We start from the raw sequence: 20,443 nt of genomic DNA on the forward strand, positions 1-20,443 counted from the left end.
GCAGACCCCACAATTTTAATAAACCATTCTGCCAGATCAATCATACCCATTCCTGTGTCTCGATACATCTATCATTATATGTAATCAGTTTTTTTAAATAGTCAACCATATAGGAGCCTATTCGTGACAGACACACACACATTCAGCTTTATATTATATATATATATATATATATATATATATATATATATATACATATATATATATATACTTGTTTATTGTTATATAAACATGGTCACATCCTGCTTCAGCAGCAGGATGTGACCATGTTTATATAACAATAAACAAGTATTATCAGCTCTTTTTATTGAGCACTATCTAACAACCTCGTTGAATTCATTAGTCCATTACTTTTGAATAAAAAAACCCGAGTATATATATATATATATATATATATATATATATATATATATATATATATATATATATAAAGGATGAAAGATTAAAAATTGTGAAAGGGGGAAACATAAAATCAAATTAATATGTACGATCGTTTCGGAAACGATCGTACATATTAATTTGATTTTTTTTATGTTTCCCCTATGAAAACGTGATTAATAATTTCACAGTTATTAATCTTTCCCCATTACTATTAATATAGCTCTAGGTAATTACACCTATTGAGTTTATCATATATCTGCAATACTCCGAGCACCCCTTACTATATTGACATGCATAACTTTAAACATAATGTAAATAGACATCTTACTGCTCAACTCCCCACAAAGATCTGTTAGACATAATCCTAAATAGTAGCCCTGTTGTCCAAATGGCAATACACATTGTTTAAGGTGAAAAGAAATTTAAAAAATAAAAATAAAAACATATCTCCTATGTCTTTATACAAACATCACAAATCTCAGGATAGATATACTTGCTATATCTAGCCACACTGATGAGTCTTAAAATGGAAATAACTGTCTATGAATGACTAATAAACAAAAGATATTTTTTTTAATAAACCCCTCGAAGTTATAACTGATCCCATATGTAAACAAGAGACAAACGTTCCCCATTGATTGCAAGAAATGTTTGGAGGTTCATTTAATGTAGGATCCAATTTCATATTGGGTCGGTCGTTCCAAAAATACAGTGTCCTATTTTTTTTAATCAAAAAGTTGAAGAGCTACGAAAACTAGGGTGGTACCATTAAAGCGAATGGCCTTTTATGCTTCTGAATTTATTTTTTCTACATAGTCATCACCTTTCTCAATGCACTTTTGCCAGGAATTCAATAACACATCTCCGTTTCTGATGCACGTCAATGACAGGAGTTGCTTTTTTAGAGTCTCATACTGTCAATATCTGCAACAGAGAGATGAAACTTTCAGATTATGAATGCATAAGTTTAGTCATTATAACAATGCAATTTGCAATCTTCTCTGATCCATTCAGGCAGAATAAAAAATAGGAGGCATTATTTTTGGGACACCCGTTGTAGAAATGAAACAGCCACAATTAAGTTTGTTTTTTTTTTTATGTAAAATGATTTCATTATATTTTTATTTATTGCTTCATTTTCTTTTTCAATTGTTTCATTTGATTTTTTTTGTTAATATTTATTTTGTTAAATGTTTTGTTGAGTTTATTTGACATCTTATATTTTTAATAAAATGACAAAATTGTCTTAAAACAAAGCCTTTTTTTTATATGTGGAAGGTTATTTTAATCTTTGTCTATTTACACGGTTTTACTGTTTATGCACAACCCATTTAGGCACGATAAAGACACGACTAGGCACGACTACTAGTGTAATAGAGCATGAAGGCGCGTGCAGCGGCTGTATGCAAATGCTGAGTCATGTGCGAAGTGATGTCACGGTAAGGAAAAAGGAAAAGACTATAAAAAGAACGTGTGCACAGACTGACAAGAACGTTCGAGAAGACAAGGGTCAGAGAGAAAGATTACGATCACATTAGAGCAATTAATCCCAAACCACTATGTCGCTGCACATTAGTGTGCCGTGAAATGATTACTGGTGTGAAGTTGCAAGTTGTTTTAGGTGGAAAACCACTTTCATGTTTTTATAATCGGAGTTGTTTGTATTAATGAATACTAACCCACCCATTATTACTTACATGATGTTAAAGCTAAAATATTAAAAAATATATATGTATATAATTTGTGTTTGTTTAAATTGGTGGGTATTTTGAATTTTTCGATAATAAATATTGGTAAGTGTTGATTTGTGCTTTGTATCAGTCATGTATCTTGTTTACAACATTAACAGATTATTTTTTGATATTTCCTATTTAATATCTAGGTTTTGTAAATTAAGGTTTTAATATGAAAAATGAAAAACATGATTAAATATGACAAAAGTCTGCTTTGATGTATTTTCTTTTTAAATTTTAGATTCAATTGATCCTTAAGTATGAACAAGTTTCTAAAAAGAAAAGGCGATGGTGACAACAATAATTTTGCAACTTCATTTAAAAACAAACAAACAAAAGTTCACCGGTTGTATAATGATGATTACTTGAAATTTGGATTTCACTGGACAGGAAATACACAGATTCCTTCTCCACTGTGTGTTGTGTGTCTAGTGAAGCAATGATTCCAAGTAAGATGAAAAGACACGTTACTACTAAGTATTCTAGCCTTCAAATTAAAAATGCCGATTATTTCCAACGGTTGTTAGAATTAATTGCAACGCAAAGTCAACTATTCAAGAAAACAATAATTGTGTCTGAAAAAGCTCAATTAGCTTCATGTGAGGTGGCCGAAATTATTGCTCTTAAGTCTCGTGTTCTTGCAGAATCAGTGATCCTTCCAGCATGCAAATAGATAGTGAAAATTATTCTTGGCGATGAGGATGAACAAGAAATGAGCAACATCCCTCTTTCAAACAATACAATTCAAAGAAGGATTCTTGATTTGTCTGGTAATATTGAGGAGACTGTAATATCCAAATTTCAAAATAGTCTGTTTGCTCTCCAAATCGATAAATCCACTGACATCAGTAATGATGCACTATTAATTGCATTTATACGTATCATTGCCATAATTAATCAATTTCTATGCTGCAAACATTTACAGAAGGTCAAAATATTTTTGATGCAATCACAATATACCTAGCAAAAAAGATGGCGTATCATGGGATTTATGCGTGGGAATATGTACCGATGGAGCATCATCAATGGTTGGTTCTGCTAAAGGTTTCGCATCGTTAGTGGAAAAACAGAATCCTAACATTGTATAAACTCGTTGTCATAAACACTCGGTTGATTAAGTCCAGAATTTTTGAGTTGCAGTGCAACAATGTGGATTCTTAACATGTTCGTTTACTATTGCACACAAGTAAGATGGTTGTTGAAAGAAAAGGTGCTAACACGCGAAAATGAACTTCAGAAAGAACTTTTTTTTCTTTTTCTTTGATAATGAAAAACTTGATAGATTTTGTAAATACCTGAACAATGAATTGTGGATGTCCAAAATAGAGTACTTAAGTAAAATATTTGGACATCTCAATAGTCTGAATAGTAGCATGCAAGGCGGAAATGAAAACATTCTTACAGCGACAGATAAATTAGTTACTTTTAGGAAGAAAATTGCAATATGGAATAATAGAATAAAAGTAGACGATTTGGATATGTTTTCATCAGTTCGTAAAACTTGTGTTACCATTTAATAATGGGAATCATTTCCGTAACGGTGAGCTCTTGACATGTTTGGAAAATAAAATTGAAGAATATTTTCCCTCAATCAGCATTGAAGAATTTGATTGAATTCGCAATCCTTTCCTAAATTTGTCGATTATCAATCTTTCCAATTTTGAGTTACGTGAAGAGGAAAAATTAGCAAGCCTTTCCAGTGATTATGGACTCAAATTGAAGTACGCACAACTGCCATTAGATGTCATTTGGATTTCTGTCATGAAAAAGTATCCAACTCTAAGTAAAAAGTCTTGCTGTAGTTCTCTTCATACCTATGGGAACTGGGATTTTCTTACCTAAACAACATTGAAAATGGAGAACGTGAAAGACTTAAAAACATTGAAGAAGAGTTAAGGGTATGTCTCTCTTACATCCGCTCACATATGTCAGCAGTAGTAAAGAAACACCAGGCACAACTGTCCCACTGACCTTCACCATTATTATTCTATACCAGGTACTGAACATAGGATATTTTTATTCATGGGAATAAAAATTTTCCTTATATGATCGTTTTTTTTATTATTTAATTGCAAAAAGGCTTTATGAGTAGAAAATATTCACTTTTTTTTGTGATAGGTGTGCCGCAAAAAATTAAAGAGCTCAATACTGTGTCGCCATGTAATAATGGTTTCGAATCCCTGTTAGAGAGACGATCACATTTTATTTGGGAAAATACCCAGAAATAAATGGGGTTTTTTTTTCAATCTAATGTCAAATTATTTTTGTCATAAACTAAAATAAACAATAAAATAAGGAATCAAATTTGGTTGATTGCATTGATCAAATTGAGTACTTCCATAGTGTTATTCATCTTTCGACTAACAATCATTTCCATACAATTAACCATTACTCTCAAGTGGTTTTTGGCCTAGATAAGCGATAACATAATAATAAATAATACGTTAAAAAAACATCTGAATGATTATCTTTGTATGTGCATGCCTGGAATAGTTATTCAAGATTGGAAATAGTTTTCCTATTGTGGGTTCCGTTTTTGGCATAAGCAGAAACTGAATCACAACTAAAAATGCAGCAACTTTACGTTGTTAATATCAAGTTTTTGTTTTGACAAACCAACAAAACAAAACAGTTTAATTTGCCTAATAATTTGCACTTTTCTGTTATAGCATATTCAGAGAACAAGTTTGACTGGTAGTACAGGGGCCCTAATTCTTAAGTACTGCTATAAGTGGCTCTTCTTTCAACAGTTGTATAGTGTCAGAATAAACGTAGTGTCATGTCATGTATGGAAAGAGACCCTGCAGTAGACTTTCCCGATTCATGGTTTACTTGTGTTAACTTTGTTTTTCTAAAATTCAACACTCATTTTCTTCAACTTATTTTATCTAAAATTAATATTAATATAGCTACAATATCTTCTGTCGTTTTTACATGGCTATATGATTAAATACGCATCTTCTTTCAATTAACTTATCCTATATTCTCCCCGAGAGTTTAAACACGCATATTGTACACATGCATTAAACCCACCATGATAGATATGCTGTACCTTTATTATATAAGAAAAGCTATACTCCTGCTATATCACATAGATAATTTTTTTCTCCCACCCGCAAACAGCCTCAATATTTTATCTCTCACTGCACAATTATTTTACTCCTAATGTAACTATCGCTAGACGTCACATCCTTATTATGTTACTTAGCATCTTCTCTACTCTTCTGATGAAAAGCATGAGGCTTTGAAATGCCATGGTATAAAGAGTTCTCACTTACCCTACACTCGTAATTGATGTATCACCCTCATTAAATAAATGAATAAATCTATACATATTACTACCTATTTTATATCGTCATTTTCTTTCTTCATTGATATATATAAACCAAGCACAAGAAAATTAGCCTTGAAATAAAAAAAATATACAGGTATATAGAATCTGAACAGATGCTAATAATAGAAATAAATGGAAGAAATGTTATGTAAAAAGGGACAGACCCCAGTAAGCAAAAGCACAAACTATATAAATTTGAAAATATTTGGAAAAGGTTAGAATCGAACCCAGTAAAAATAGTTTAAAAGAAAGAATACATATTGAACTCCTAGGAATGTAGAAGGATTGTCATTGTTCTAGGAAATAAGTAAATATTATTTATGTCAGAGTTAGATATGAACAATGCAGTTTAGAAATAATGATAAAATAAATTAAACAATTTATTTAGGAATTTCTTTGTTTGCCAAAAGTGTGTTTGGACATATATAGGTGAAGTCTACATGAATGAATTTCGCGTGGCGAGGCATGCTTTGACGTCATAAAGAAGGGAGAATTCCAATGTATTGAGATTGGTTCGGGTCAATTGGAAGAAGAGCAGAATCGGAGAACAACTTAGTGAGAGTCGTCAAGCCGGAGACTGAGAGCCGACGCCCCTTGGAGGCGAAGGGAGGGGTGAGGAGAGGAGATGAGACCACATAATTGTAAGAGCTTGAGTTCCTGATTCATCAATCAACTAGCTGGTAGGATAAAAGAAACATCATATATTTGTAACTGTTTGTCTTCGTTGTCATCATCACAACTGAAAGGTAAATGTGTTTTGTCTATAATCTGTAAATGAATTTGGCAACACCCTTCAAGCGTTAACTGTCTGTCTCCTCCCAATCATCAGTAATGTATCTCCCCTCTAATGTAAAAGAACTGTATAAATGTCTCTCCCAGCAGTCCGTATTAGAATGTGATAAAAGAATTATCATCACAGTCGTCATGATGTACCAAGAATATAATTGTCTCAGCCTCTGTTATAGATGTCGCTCCTAGAATACAAATGTCTCCCCCCCCCCCACTAATATAAATGTCTCGGTCTCTGTTATAAATGTATTCCCCTTGTTAAAATGTATTTCATCATATGTCAACATCCCGATATACACTCATCATCTGATATAAACACTGATATACACTCTGCCATATATGCACACACGAGATAAACACTCTGAAATGTATATACACGCTGACATACGGTTTATAATATGCACCCCCACTATGTAACAGCTGTACTTTGCTATTTTATTTTGTCAATAAAATTGATTGAATGATCAGAAAAGCAAATGACTGCACCATTTTTTCTCAGATTACTTATCAACAACTGGGGAAAAAAGGCTCTTTTTCAGATCAATGATCAGCCACAAACAAATTCTCTTGTCTCTTTTCCTTGTATCACTACCATTGCCATCCTGAAAAACAATGGTCAGTCATTTTGTAACCAATACAAAACCAAACAGTCACAAAATCTTCGTCAATAATAGATCATTACTAAGACAACAGAATATTCATTTCATTGTTTTGACTATCAAGTATATATCCCTTGATATCTTATATGGTTTATATTAGAGTGATGTGATTCTCGGGTGTCAAGAGTCAAAACAATGATAAGAATATTATGTTGTCTTAGCCTTAATCATTACAAATGCAACATCATGCTACTTCAAAATGCAGAAATGGTCTCAATTAGATAATGTTATATATTGAGACCCAATGTCAGTAAGTAGTGATTATGTTAACTAGTATAAATTTTGGCAAGGGTCACACTAGTACATGGAAGGATAACCTGGAGCCAAATAGAAATATACCCAGCTGCAGGTGACGTGATTGAAATTGGAGTAAAACGTTAGTTTCCTAGAAAAGCATGTTAGAAATACAGGATCGAACGCTTTCGAGTGAGAGAACAGAGAGTTTCTGGAATCTCATCAGTCTGCTGGGAGTAATACAGACAAGAAACGTCCGACAATGTAGATAATCTAAGTGAGTATTGTCTCAAGACTCTACCTGTGCGTTGTTCATCCTTAAGACTAAGTAAAGAAAATAAAGTAATTGCAAGCAAGAAATCAATGGCAAGCAGTTGTGTAACAGTGCGTTCGCACATATAGCAGCTATATGCAAATGATGGAGCCATGTGCGAGATGACGTCATAGTAAGGAAAAAGATTATAAAAAGAAGAATGTGTGCGCAGATCGAAGATCATGTTAGAGAGGAGGGTGACATGAAAGACACATGGATGACGTCACAGCCGATACAAGAAGTCACGCGTTGCTCGAGAAAATGAAATAAAGAGGAATAACGTTTTTTTATTTTTCTTAAAACCTGAAATAATGAATTGAATTTCATTTCTCTTCCTTTTGTATGTTCCTTGCGACCGAATCTACAATGTGTTGGGTCCCTACATATTAACGACTACTTTACAGCTGTTGCGATAATGCAAAGTAATTTGCAGAGGTTATTGAAAGACGTGAGGAGTACTGGAAATTTGAAGAGAGTTGTTGGCACTCACTCAAAGGAACATCACCGTTGAGTAATCTCTGACGATGACCTGTGTGAGAACTCCTAGTAAGTGCAAATAATAAAGATGGTACGAAAGCTGACAAAATATTTGATGTAAATCCAGAATCAAAGTTCAAAGCAAATAAATTTCACAAACCTGACAATAAAGAACAAATAACAGCTGTTCAAAAGAAACAAGAACAAATAACAGCTGTTCAAAAGAAACAAAAACAAATAACAGCCGTTTAAAAATCAATTGATCACTTAACACCTTCGTAACTGTATTTATTATTATTTTATTTCTGATGCGTAGCATGCAACAAGCAGCATATTTAACGTCTATGAAAATTGCTTCCTGATCAATATTACATGTCTTTTTCTGCAGGCAGCATACAAAATGTACAGTTACCTTTAGTTAAACGTCTATTCATTCCACAGAATATATACAAAGGTAAAGCCTTCTCTTTTTTTTATTAATTAAAACGTTGAAGAGCTACGAAGATAGGAGTGCTACCATAAAAATGTGAAACGTTTTGTGCTCCAGAATTTATTTTTCTACATAGTCTCCACGATTCTCAATGCACTTTTGCCAACGATGAACAATGGTTGTGCATGTGCATCTGGAAATGGCTGTGCATGTGCATCTGGAGGGTCGTTCTAAAATTAAAGCTTATTTTTTAACTAAAAAAGTTGCACAGCCACAAAGACGCGAGTGGTACTATGAAAACGAGCGACTTTTCTGCTCTGAAATTTATTTTTCTACATAGCTACCACCATTCTCAATGGATTTTTACCAGGAATTCAAGGATGTATCTCTAGTTCTGTCGCACGTACATGAATGGGGTGTTGCTTTTTTTAGAATCTCACATTGTCAATCTCTGCAACAGAGAGATGAAACTTTCAGGTCATGAATGCGTAAGTTCAGTCATCATAACAATGCAATTTGCAATTCCCTCTGATCCATTTGAACAGAAAGAAAATAGGAGACTTTACTGTGTGTGTGTGTATGTGTCGGGATGATTAATTCGAATTGGGAAGAAAAAAAAATGGAACTTTTTGAGGTATTGGAATCTGTATCGGAATCAGAAAGACTTGTGCCTATTTCTTGATCCCAAAAACAGTTCTTTTCATTTGTTTGATTTTGGTTAAAACTTTATTTTCCACGGCACATATTAATGATGAAATGATAAATATTGTAAATAAAATTAAAAACTATAGATCATCTCCAGAAGTGTATTTCTACGTTTAGGAATTATATTTACATATTTCATGGTTTTTGTGGTAACTTTCCACCAAAAAACAACTCTATATTTAGAAATTTAAAAGAATTGGAATCAAAATAAGTAATTGTATCGGAATCGGGCATTTAGAACAGAATCGGTAATTGTATCGGAATCGAGAAGAATATTGGAATCGTCTTATCACTAATATATATATATATATATATATATATATATATATATATATATATATATAATGAAAAGAAATCAAGGCTAAATAAAAATGAACACGTAAATTTTAATTTACAGTTTTGATTTGTTTTCTTTATGACAAGCTCTACTCCCTATTGTGCTTGTATTAAGCTTTCTTATTTGGTTGGGATAAATATATTAATATATAAACTAGTGGGACTTGTGGAAATTCCACAACAGCATCTTTCATATGTAATATATTGCTGCTGGGCATACTGCATCGCCCTACCTTTACTAAAATAATAACTTTAATATGTTACCTGGGCTGATTATTTCATTACAAACACATCAATCAATTAACTCATATTTCATAATTTTTCATAATTCTTGGATATGGTACTAATTTCGACAATCATTTTTAATCATTTTAATCCACATTATCGTCCCCCCTTACTAAAATAATAACTTTGATATATTGTCTGGGATGATTAGTTTGTTACAAACACATCAATCAATTCCGGGTATTCTCATAGTATATGCATATGTTCCACCTATCTTATCTAATCCCGAGTGACGCCGCGTATTCTGCTAGTATATATCTTCCACCTATATCGGGAGACAGTAGGTATTCTGCTACTCTATGTTTTCCATCTATCTCATTCAATCCTGGCCGACGCTGGCTATTCTGCTAGTATATATTTGCACTTATCTCATCCAATCCCAGGACTGACTTCATGTCAGTCACCTCACTGTTAAAAATATATATAAAATAATGTTTAAATCATAAACGGTTTCAACCATTTCCGGGACTGATTTCATATCCTCCACCCCACTGTTAAAAATATTAAATAAAGTGATAATTTTAATTTAATGTAACAATTTCTTTTCAATTATTTGAATAATAAGGATGTAAACATTAACGTTAAGTGTGTGAGTTCCATATAGAAACATTGATTTAATTTGAATAAAATAAAATATGCATCAAATGCGCTTGAAAGCCAAATCACAACGTAATATTAAGAAATAAAAAAAATATTTTACTTGTTTGAAATTTATAACAAATATATTTCAGAGCTATACTCCATTCTCAGTGTGTTGTTTTCTTTCTTTTTTTCTTATTCTTCCTTGGCAAGTTGGAGAAAGAAAAGTCTGTTTATAAATAGCCGCCTGTTGTATCTGAGCGGTTATATTTTTTAAATGTTCGAAGTGCGTAGGTAACGCGAGAATAACGTCAAGGTGTGAGTTCCATATAGAAACGTTAATTTGAATAAAATAAAATACGCATCAAATTCGCTTGAAACTAAATCACAACATTAATATGAGGAAATAAACAAATATTTTACTTGTTTGAAATTTATAAGAAATATATTTGACGATGGAGCATTTGATGTGTATTTTATTTTATGTAAACATTAATCTGAAGGGAATTATGTAAACGTTAATATGAAGCAAAAGAAACCAAATATTTTTTTTTCAAAACAAAACGTATAATTCAAATTATATAAAAAATGTTAAATTAAATTAATTGGCTACACAAACAAATATAATAAATTTAAATGAGAACATTTGGACACCTGAAATCATTTTTATTTACTTTTTTTGTTGTTGATTTCCGAATTTTCGCAAAAAACATGGCTGCATCAAAGAGAGGATAGTCTGATGTAGTTTTCTTTTCTTTTTCGTCATAATGTTATTATTAAGAGGTCGAGCCTCTCGAAGAGAAAAACAACTTATATCGCTCGGTTGAAGCGCAAAACTGAAGGAATGGAAAGTCACACATTTTAGAAAACATTTTTTATAAATTTAAATCAGAATATTTGAAGTTGGAATTTATAAATTTAAATGAGAATATTTAAAATTTGAATTTATAAATTTAAACGAGAACATTTGAAAACATGAAAAGGTTAAGAAATGATAAAATCATTTTTATCTATTTTTTATTCTTGTTATTTTCGAATTTTCACAAAAAACATGGCTGTATCAAGGAGAGGATAGTTCGATGTAGTTTCTTTTCTTTTTCTTCGCAATGTTATTATTAAGAGGTCGAGCTTCCCGAAGAGAAAAACGTCTTGTATGCGTGCTTTTTGGAAATCCGTGTGTGTAATCGCTCGGTTTAAGCGCGAAATTTAAGAAATTTGTTGTTGTTAATAATGTTTCAATCCTTTTAAAAATAGTTTTAATTTGTTTTCAATGAATGTATTTATGAATTGAAAATAAGGCTATAAATTTATTTTTTGTGAGAGAACTATCCCAAGGTATTAAGTCAGTTGAAAATTTATAAATATACTTTTCGCTTTTTTTTCGGCAAAGTTACCAATAACTCTATTAAAATTCATTCTATCAACAAGTTCTCTCGCTTTGGATAGGATTGCCAAGTATGTAAGCCTTGTCTGGCTCATTTTTGATCAAAGGTAGTTTTTATGAGCTTCACTTTCAAGAAAGAGCGCTCACAGCTGGCAACACTAATAGCTCGGGTAAGGAAAATGCGCAGCAAGATCACAATATAAGGGACGGAATCTCTGTATAAAGTTCAAAAGTTCAAGAGGTCCATTGATTTTGTCTTTTCCTGAAGCTTTCACAAAATACTGTAATCTCTTCTTTCGGCAAAGAATTTATCTTTTCCTATATCTTCGTCAACTTCACCAAGCTGACAATCATAATTATCATCAAGCAGATTTAACGGTGTAAGAAAAGCGTATTTACTTGCAAGATTGTGAACTTGTTGAAATCTGCAAGATATTTCTTCAGTCAACCTATCTATGACAGACAGCATTTCCTGTCTCAACTCAGTATCAAACCCCAGTGTTGCATCAGTCAATTGTTCACCATCCATTCGTTTCTGTTTGCGGATACGATGCTCCATGCTTATCCCCATTTCAGAGCAGTTTTTTTTATTCGTCTATTGCAGTGTACACCATCTTTTCTCTATTCTGAAGAAAGCAATCTCTCAACACCGTCAGCCTGACAAAACTTTGTTGCAGATCCATCCCCTTTTCTTGAAGATACTTCTGGGCAGCATTGATTTCTGGGAGAATAGTTTTCCAAAAGCTCAGAAATAAAAGAAACAGAAACGACAATACCGATTTGAGAATTAAAGATGCATCTGATCTTGTGATTGCATTTTCTCCTTCTTCTGTGAGCTGTTCCAGGGAAATGACAACTTCCAATAATTTATTTATCACAACATTTGCAGCATTTGCTCGACTACTCCATCTAATTTCCACAGTCTGCTTGATACTTAGACCAGTCAACTGAATCAAGACGTCCCAGCGATGTTTAGATGCAGAAAAGAACGAGAATAACCGGTTCAGTATGCTAAAAAAATGTAACAGAGTGAACCGCTACATAAGTGGCATGTACACAAGCCAGATTTAATGAATGGTTAGTGCATGGCACAAATAGAGCTTTAGGGTTGATTTTGGAGATTCGTTTCTGCACACCCGATCAGTGGCCTGCCATAATAGCATCATCGTCAAATGTCTGGCCAATAAAGTCACCAATCCGAATCCCATCGTTCTCCAGTTCTCTCAAAATCAGTTTTAAAATGTCCTCCGCGCTTTTACCTTTTGTCTCGATGAAGCGGAGAAACGACTCCTTCACTGTCACTTTATTTTCGTCAATTTTTACGTAGCGCAACACCCACTCATCTGGTCCTTGTGAGATACATCAGGAGTGCTATAAAAATATTTGCTTTCTTTGATCTCATCGATGATTTTCTTTCTCACCTGTTTTGCCAAAATGCTCACAAATTAATTTTGAATTTCTGGTGACAGATAAGAAATAGTGATTTTCTTTCCCAGGTTAACTTTCACCAAATGTTCACGGAACACAGGGTCATACTTGGCCAATAAATTTACCAATTCTAAAAAAATCCCTTTGTTTTCTTGATCTCTTTCTTCATTATGGATGTCTTTCCGGTGACCCCGTAGTGCCAAATTCTGCTTGGTGAGAAACCTGATGATGTCCAGCAATCTAGCTAGAATTTCCTGTCACTTCTTTGTTTCCTTCTCAATAAAATGTTGCTCTACTTTGTCAACTACCTTTCCTTCAGTTGAGAAACGTTTGACCATGAGATGCGCTAGCTTCATGTTCATATACTTTCGGGTTTAATTTCTATTAATTCGTAAAACCCACATCAGCAGAAAAATTGGACAGTCCAGTTAAAAACAGTCTGCAGCAGAAGCAAAATAAGGCTTCTCTGGAAGAAGAATACACCATCTATGTTCTCAAAATTTTCTCACCGTTGCACGATTCTCGATAGAACCATTTTTAATTTAGCTTTCTAACGACACTTTTGGTTTTTGTTCCTGGTGGGACTACTTCCTTGAATTTATGATCAAGGTGCTGCACAGCGGCAGCTCCCTGCTGAACAAGCATAGCGCGAATGTTACGATTAATCTCAACTGATCATAAACCAACTTCTGTAAAATCGGTTGCAGTGTATGTTTTCGTGCCATGATTGCCTTTCCAATTCTTCAACTTCAGGCATTATCATCAACACTGTTAATGTCGACTTCCAAACTAACAGTATCAACGTTAGTAATATCAATTTCATCTTCGGTTTCAGCATGATTTTCGTTTCGGCCATAGAAATCTTTTCCATGAATTTCAAAGCGTGCCTTTATTCTTTTTTGCTTCCTCTTCTTTTGTTTTTCGCTTTTTATGGAAGGACGCATCACTATCCTCCATTCTCTTCATTACGGTACTGTCTTTCAAAATTCACTGAAATATTCTGAAAAAATTAAAAATTCTATTTTTAAAATATTTTTTAAAAATAGAATTTTCTCTGCATAAGCACCAGTGGCGGCTCGTGCCTGGAGCTGTGGAACTGCAGCAGTGCAGCACCTCCAAGTCAATTCTACTCATTAGTACACGTTAAAAAGAATACGTTTATTTTTTTTTGTATGTGATAATATATCATATTAATTATATATATATATATATATATATATATATATATATATATATATATATATATATATATATATATATATATATATATATATATATATATATAATCCTGAAGCTTAATGTTGCTAATTGTCCCCATACTCATATAAGCATAAAAGCAAATCTTTGCTTGGGGCTGCGAAATCCACAGTTACACATTCTTAGTGAAATTCGCTTGTGCGCATGCCCGATCTAGAACGGTTAATATGAGTCAAATCGGAACTGTATTTTTCGCAGTTCCAAACGCGGTGTTTGCGCGTTTTCGCTTATTTTATTTTTTTTTTTTAAGAAGCTTTGTTTACAAATGTTTTCTTTTTATTATTATTAAAAAGTGTAACGTGTTCTTGTATATAAAAAAAAAAAAAAAAAGAAAAGGTCAAATTTTTAAATTTGACCCCTGTTATGACCCCTTTACATTTATTGTTTTGGGCTCAAATCAAGTTATTAAGTTAGATCCATGTCCAAGGAACCTATATCTAAAATTTCAAGTGTTTAGACCCAAAATTGTCGGAGGAGTTTGGTAGAGTTCTCAAAGTTCAAATCGTTGAACTTTGACCCCTTAACAGCCAAATTTCTGGCCGAAAACAAATCACATAGATTTTTTCCAAATCTCAGTACCCTATATATCAAATTTCGAGTCTTAAGACTTATAATTGTCAGAGTTATTGCGTAGGGAAATGTACACACAGACACACACAGACACGTTCACTTTTATAGATATATAGATAGATAGACTAGCATGGGTGCCCGGCGTTACCCGGGTGTTTGGAGGTGTATGCTGAGCAAAAAAAAAAACAAACAAAAAACAAACAAAAAAAAACGGTCAATTTTTTAAAACTTTGACCCCTATTATGACTCCTTAACATTTATTTTTTGGGGCTCAAATCAAGTTATTACGTTAAATCCATGTCCAAGGAACCTATATCTAAAATTTCAAGTGTTTAGACCCAAAATTATCGGAGGATTTTGGTAGAGTTCTCAAAGGTCAAATCGTTGAACTTTGACCCCTTAACAGCCAAATTTCTGGCCGAAAACCGATCACATCGATTTTCCCAAATCTCAGTGCCCTGTATATCAAATTTCGAGTTTGTAGACTGAAAATTAACAGAGTTATTGCGAAGGAAAATGTACACAGACACACAGACAGACAGACATGTTCACTTTTATAGATATGCTGGCATTTCAGCCTGGCGTTTCCCGGATATTTGGAGGTGTATGTTGAGCAAAAAACAAAAAAAAAACGGTCAATTTTTTAAACTTTGACCCCTATTATGACCTCTTAAAATTTATTGTTTTGGGCTCAAATCGAGTTATTAAGTTAGATCCCTGCCCAAGGAACCTGTATTTACAATTTTAAGTGTTTAGACCAAAAATTGTCGGAGGAGTTTGGTAGAGTTCTCAAAGGTCAAATCGTTGAACTTTAACCCCTTAATCGGTAAATTTCTGGCCGAAATCAGGTCACATCGATTTTTCCAAATCTCAGTAATCTGTATATCAAATTTCGAGTCTGTAGACTAAAAATTGACAGAGTTATTGCGTATGGAAATGTATACAGACACACAGACAGACAGACACTTTCACTTTTATAGATATAATAAATAGATAGATAATATAAAGCTGAACGTCTGTGTATGTGTCTTGTCACGAATAAGCTCCTATATGGTTGACTATTATAGAAAACTGATCACATATAATGATAGAAGATATATCGAGACAAAGGAATGGGTATGCTTGATCTGGCATAATGATGATTCATTAAAACTGTGGGGTCTGCGTACGCGCCTGGTCCACAAAGTATGGAAATAAAAAATTTAAAAAAAAAAAAACGTTTACAAGTGTTTTTGATATAGATGTACATAATAATACTTTGATAAGTATGTTTTAACTTAAAAAGGGATAGTATAATAAAATTGTGTGGTCTGTGTTCGCACTTGGCCTCCATGGAATGGAAATAGCCACAAACTCTAATAAAGACTTTTCATATCTATCTGCGTAAGTATACTTTGATAATTATGTTTCAGTTTGAAGAAATATGGTATAATAAAATTATGGAGTGTTCGTTCGCGCCTGACCTCCATAGAATGGAAATATGTCACAAAGTTTAACAAGGTTTTTTAATATAGATCCACAGAATATTGTGATAAGTGTTTCAGTGTGAACAGGTATGGTATAATAAATTATGGGGTTTATCTATTTTATTTTACTTTCATCATATTTTGCTTTGGTTTTAATACCCCCAAACTCGAAGCGATCTCTTTACAACCCTTCCTTTTCATAACCTATCATACTTTCATAAATCAGAGTCCATTTTCTGTAGGTTGTTTTTGAACCCAATCAACGACGGGTACTTTTGCTAGTATATATATATATATATATATATATATATATATATATATAGAGAGAGAGAGAGAGAGAGAGAGAGAGAGAGAGACACCGTTACTACCCCCCCCCCATAAAACAAGTAACTTACGGGGAAAGAGTCTTTCCTTTTATTTTCAATTTTAAATGTTATATATGTTTTTGACCACTTTCCCTTTCTGGTGAGTATTTTATTTTCTATTTTTGAGCGGTTAAGTTTTCAAACATGTGCGCGAAAACAAATCTGAAAACGAAGCTCCTTGCGCCTACCTCACGAAGACGAAGGTAGGGGCATGCAACATTTATTTGCTGTATATTTTATTTTTTTTTACTACTTTTCGAATCTCTCTACATTTAAAGCAATCAAAAAAAAAAAAAAAAAAGAAATTAAAATCCTGTTGCCAGAATTAATTCATCATAAATTTCGTTTTAATCATAAATACGTCTGTGATTATAAAATTTTGTTAATAGTTTGAAAAAAAATCAATTACTCCATGATTGTTTGAAACTTAACAGAAATTCGGCAGTATTTAAACTATCAAATAGAAAGCCACTTAAATAGTATTTGGGGTGTAGCGCTTAGTTCTCATTAAAAATTATATCCCTTTATATGACGATCATAAAATCTGTTTACAGTCGATTTTTATTCCGTACTTATTTAATATTTCTACAATTCCAAAATCACGTAATTTCCCGTTGCTAATTTTCTGTTGTATCACTTAATTATCAGTGATCTTTGAAAGTATTTTTCTTGACAAAAATGTTTTGTTTAATTTTTCAACATTTTTTGGAACATGTAAATCAACTGCTTTCTTTGAAAAGTTACTTAAAGAATTCATGCAACCTTTTTTGAGACTTTTTGTTTGATAAATAAAATAAATTTACATCGTATTTTGATGTTATTATCATTTTAGTGTTAGTGATAATTTAAAAAGACTACATATTTATCATTTGTACCAATAATAAAAAAATTAAATTAAAAAATTTTAAACAATCGGTTTGGGAATCGTAAATTATGGACACATTTTTCCGATTTCGATACCTCCAAAAGTTCCGATTTTTTACATTTCCGGTATAGAATTTCAGATTTTTTGTTAGCTTTTATTTATTTTTTCTATTTTTTATTTTTAACCTTTCAAAATTCCGCCCCTGACATGTGCCGCTTGTAAAACAGGGACACATTTTTTCGATTCCAAAACCTCCAAGAGTTCCAATTTTTTTGCAAATTTTCGATATAAAATTTAAGATATTTTGTTAGCTTTTATTTATTTTTAGTTAGTTTTTCTATTTTCTATTTTTACCCTCTCAAAATGACCCCCCCCCCCGAGATGGGACGCTCATAAAATACGGACACATTTTTCCGATTCCGATACCTCCAAAAAGTCCCTATTTTTACAACCATTTCGGTAAAAAAATTTTAATTTTTGGTTAGCTTTTATTTATTTTTATTTATTTTTTTCCTATTTTCTATTTTTACCCTATCAAAATGTCGTTTCCGACATGTGCCGCTCGTAAAATAGGGACACATTTTTCTGATTCCGATACCTCCAAAGTTCAGATTTTTTTTACAATCTTTTCGGTATAAAATTTCAAAATTTTCGTTAGCTTTTATTTATTTTTACTTATTTTTTCTATTTTCTATTTTTATCCGCACAAAATGCCGCTCCCTGATATAGGCCGCTCGTAAAATAGAGGCATATTTTTTCCGATTCCAGTAACTCGAAAAGTTCCGATTTTGGTACAACCTTTTCCGTATAAAATATTTTGTTAGCTATTTTTACCCTCTCAAAAATGTCGCCTCCTGAGGTGGGTCACTCGTAAAATACGGACACATTTTCTGAACCCAATATCTCCAAAAGTTCAGATTTTTTTACATTTTCGGTGAAAAAATCCCGATTTTTTGTTAGCTTTTATTTATTTTTTCTATTTTCTATTTTTACCCTCTCAAAATGCTGCCCCCCTGACATATGCCGCTCATAAAGTAGGGACACATTTTTCTGATTCCGATATCTCTAAAAGTCCCGATGTTTTACAACCTTTTCGGCATAAAATTTCAAGTTTTTGTTAGCTTTCATTTATTTTTATTTATTTTTTTTACCCTCTCAAAATGCTGCCCCCCTGGCACGTGCCGCCCTTGTGGCGAGCTTCAAGAAATGTGGAATATTTCCTTTTGACGAGCGTCAAGTTTTGAAACACCTTCCACAAATTCCATCTTATTCGTCGGAATCAATCAGTGAGGTCTTTATTTCTGAGCTCAAAAGACTTCAATATCGAGAAAAATTTAGAACAACAAACACCAAGCGAAAAAACTGGAAATTGTTCCAGGAAAGAGCATTTCAACAAGGCCTGTAGCAACCCCAGAGAATAGCGGAGATGCTGCTTAAGATGTCCCCCATAACAGCAAGTTTCCATCCCCAGGTCCTTTGGGGTCAAAATAGTGCCAGCTCCCAGTTCTCCAGCAGCAGATCCAATATCTGAGATGGTTGCTTCCTCTTTAGATGCTGACAAAGATACTACTACCAGTCATACAGAGTCAAGTGAAGACGAATGGACACCATCCAAGAATGCTAAACCGAAAAACCGGCAAAACATTGTTGATATTTGTGAGTGAAAAATGGCTGGTATCATATCAGTATATACCACGCGTTAAATTTGTGCAGAATCAATAAAGCTTGTGGTTTGTTAATAAATATCACATTATGGAGTGTTCTGGTCATTTCAAAATATATACTAAAATCAATGTGTACACTTTTGTTTTAATGTTGGATAGGCCAAAGTCACCCCTGTATGGGTGTTAGAATATCTGTCAACAATTACTAAGCATGTAATATTTGATAAAATTTCCTTTGTTCTACGTGTTCCTGTCCACTTTCTTTATAATGCAACACCAGCAAAAAAATTGTGTGTACCTTATTTAAAAAGATTACAAGCATACTGTGCCTAATTTGGACCAAAGTCACCCTAGATAACGGTACTGTCAATTTTATATACTAAGCCCTTTTGGTTGTGCGATGATAAAAAGTCTGTATAAAAGTGTTTACTTTAATCAGAATTGAACTGTTCCTTCTTTAATCAGATTTTCTCAATTGTCAATTTTTGATATTTATCGAAGGTATTCTGATACAAAACCTAAGAACATTCCAAGACGCATGGAGTACATTTGTGTGAAGTTTCATGAAAGTTTCAGAGTCCATAGGGAACACTCTCTTTCACACGCACACACACAATATGCCCTTTATATATAAGTAGAGATATAGATTTCCTAGGAATCCTGCTGTCTTTTCTCTCTCTCTCTCTCTCTCTCTCTCTCTCTCTCTCTCTCTCTCTCTCTCTCTCTCTCTTTCTGTTCTCGGTGTATTTTGTATTAATGTGTCCTTCATGCAAATAAAGCCTCTGTTAAAATGGAAATTGCTATTCTATGAATTAATCGAAGTCTAGGAGGAAACAATACGTGAAACAGTTCGAAAATTATCAACTCGAGTTATGTGCCCTTGGCATCGTTTTCAATTTGTTTATGAAGATGGCGACTATATTTTTCTGTGAGAGTTTGCTTGTAGTATATTGTACAGCAACATTTGCGTTAACTTACTATTTTTAATGTTATCATTTTACTAAAAACATAGTTTAAGTAAAATCAAGTTGTTTAGGAATTATATTGAAATCCACTTCATTCTAAAAGAAGTATTTTTTTTTCAAGTATTTTTTGTTCAAAATTTTTTATTTTCAAGTATTTTTTGTTCAAAATTCAACATTTTTTTTTTCTCAAGAAAATTATGAGAAAAGGTTTGTGTACCTCCAGC

General features: G+C 32.9%; 1 protein-coding gene across 2 annotated transcripts in view; it reads left to right on the forward strand.

Annotated features, from left to right (window-relative positions):
- The window catches only part of LOC145293100 (beta-1,3-galactosyl-O-glycosyl-glycoprotein beta-1,6-N-acetylglucosaminyltransferase 3-like), a 96,447-nt gene extending 94,264 nt beyond the window's left edge, over window positions 1-2,183 (forward strand). For both annotated transcript variants that reach the window (XM_080139475.1, XM_080139476.1), the window contains one exon: window positions 1-2,183. This exon is cut by the window's left edge and continues 1,304 nt beyond it. The gene's annotated coding sequence lies outside the window, so the exon portion shown is untranslated.
- Window positions 2,184-20,443: the final 18,260 nt, after the last annotated feature.

Source organism: Euprymna scolopes, chromosome 14 (genome assembly GCF_053919585.1).
Source record: "Euprymna scolopes isolate OS-2025 chromosome 14, ASM5391958v1, whole genome shotgun sequence".
NCBI lineage: Eukaryota > Metazoa > Mollusca > Cephalopoda > Sepiida > Sepiolidae > Euprymna > Euprymna scolopes.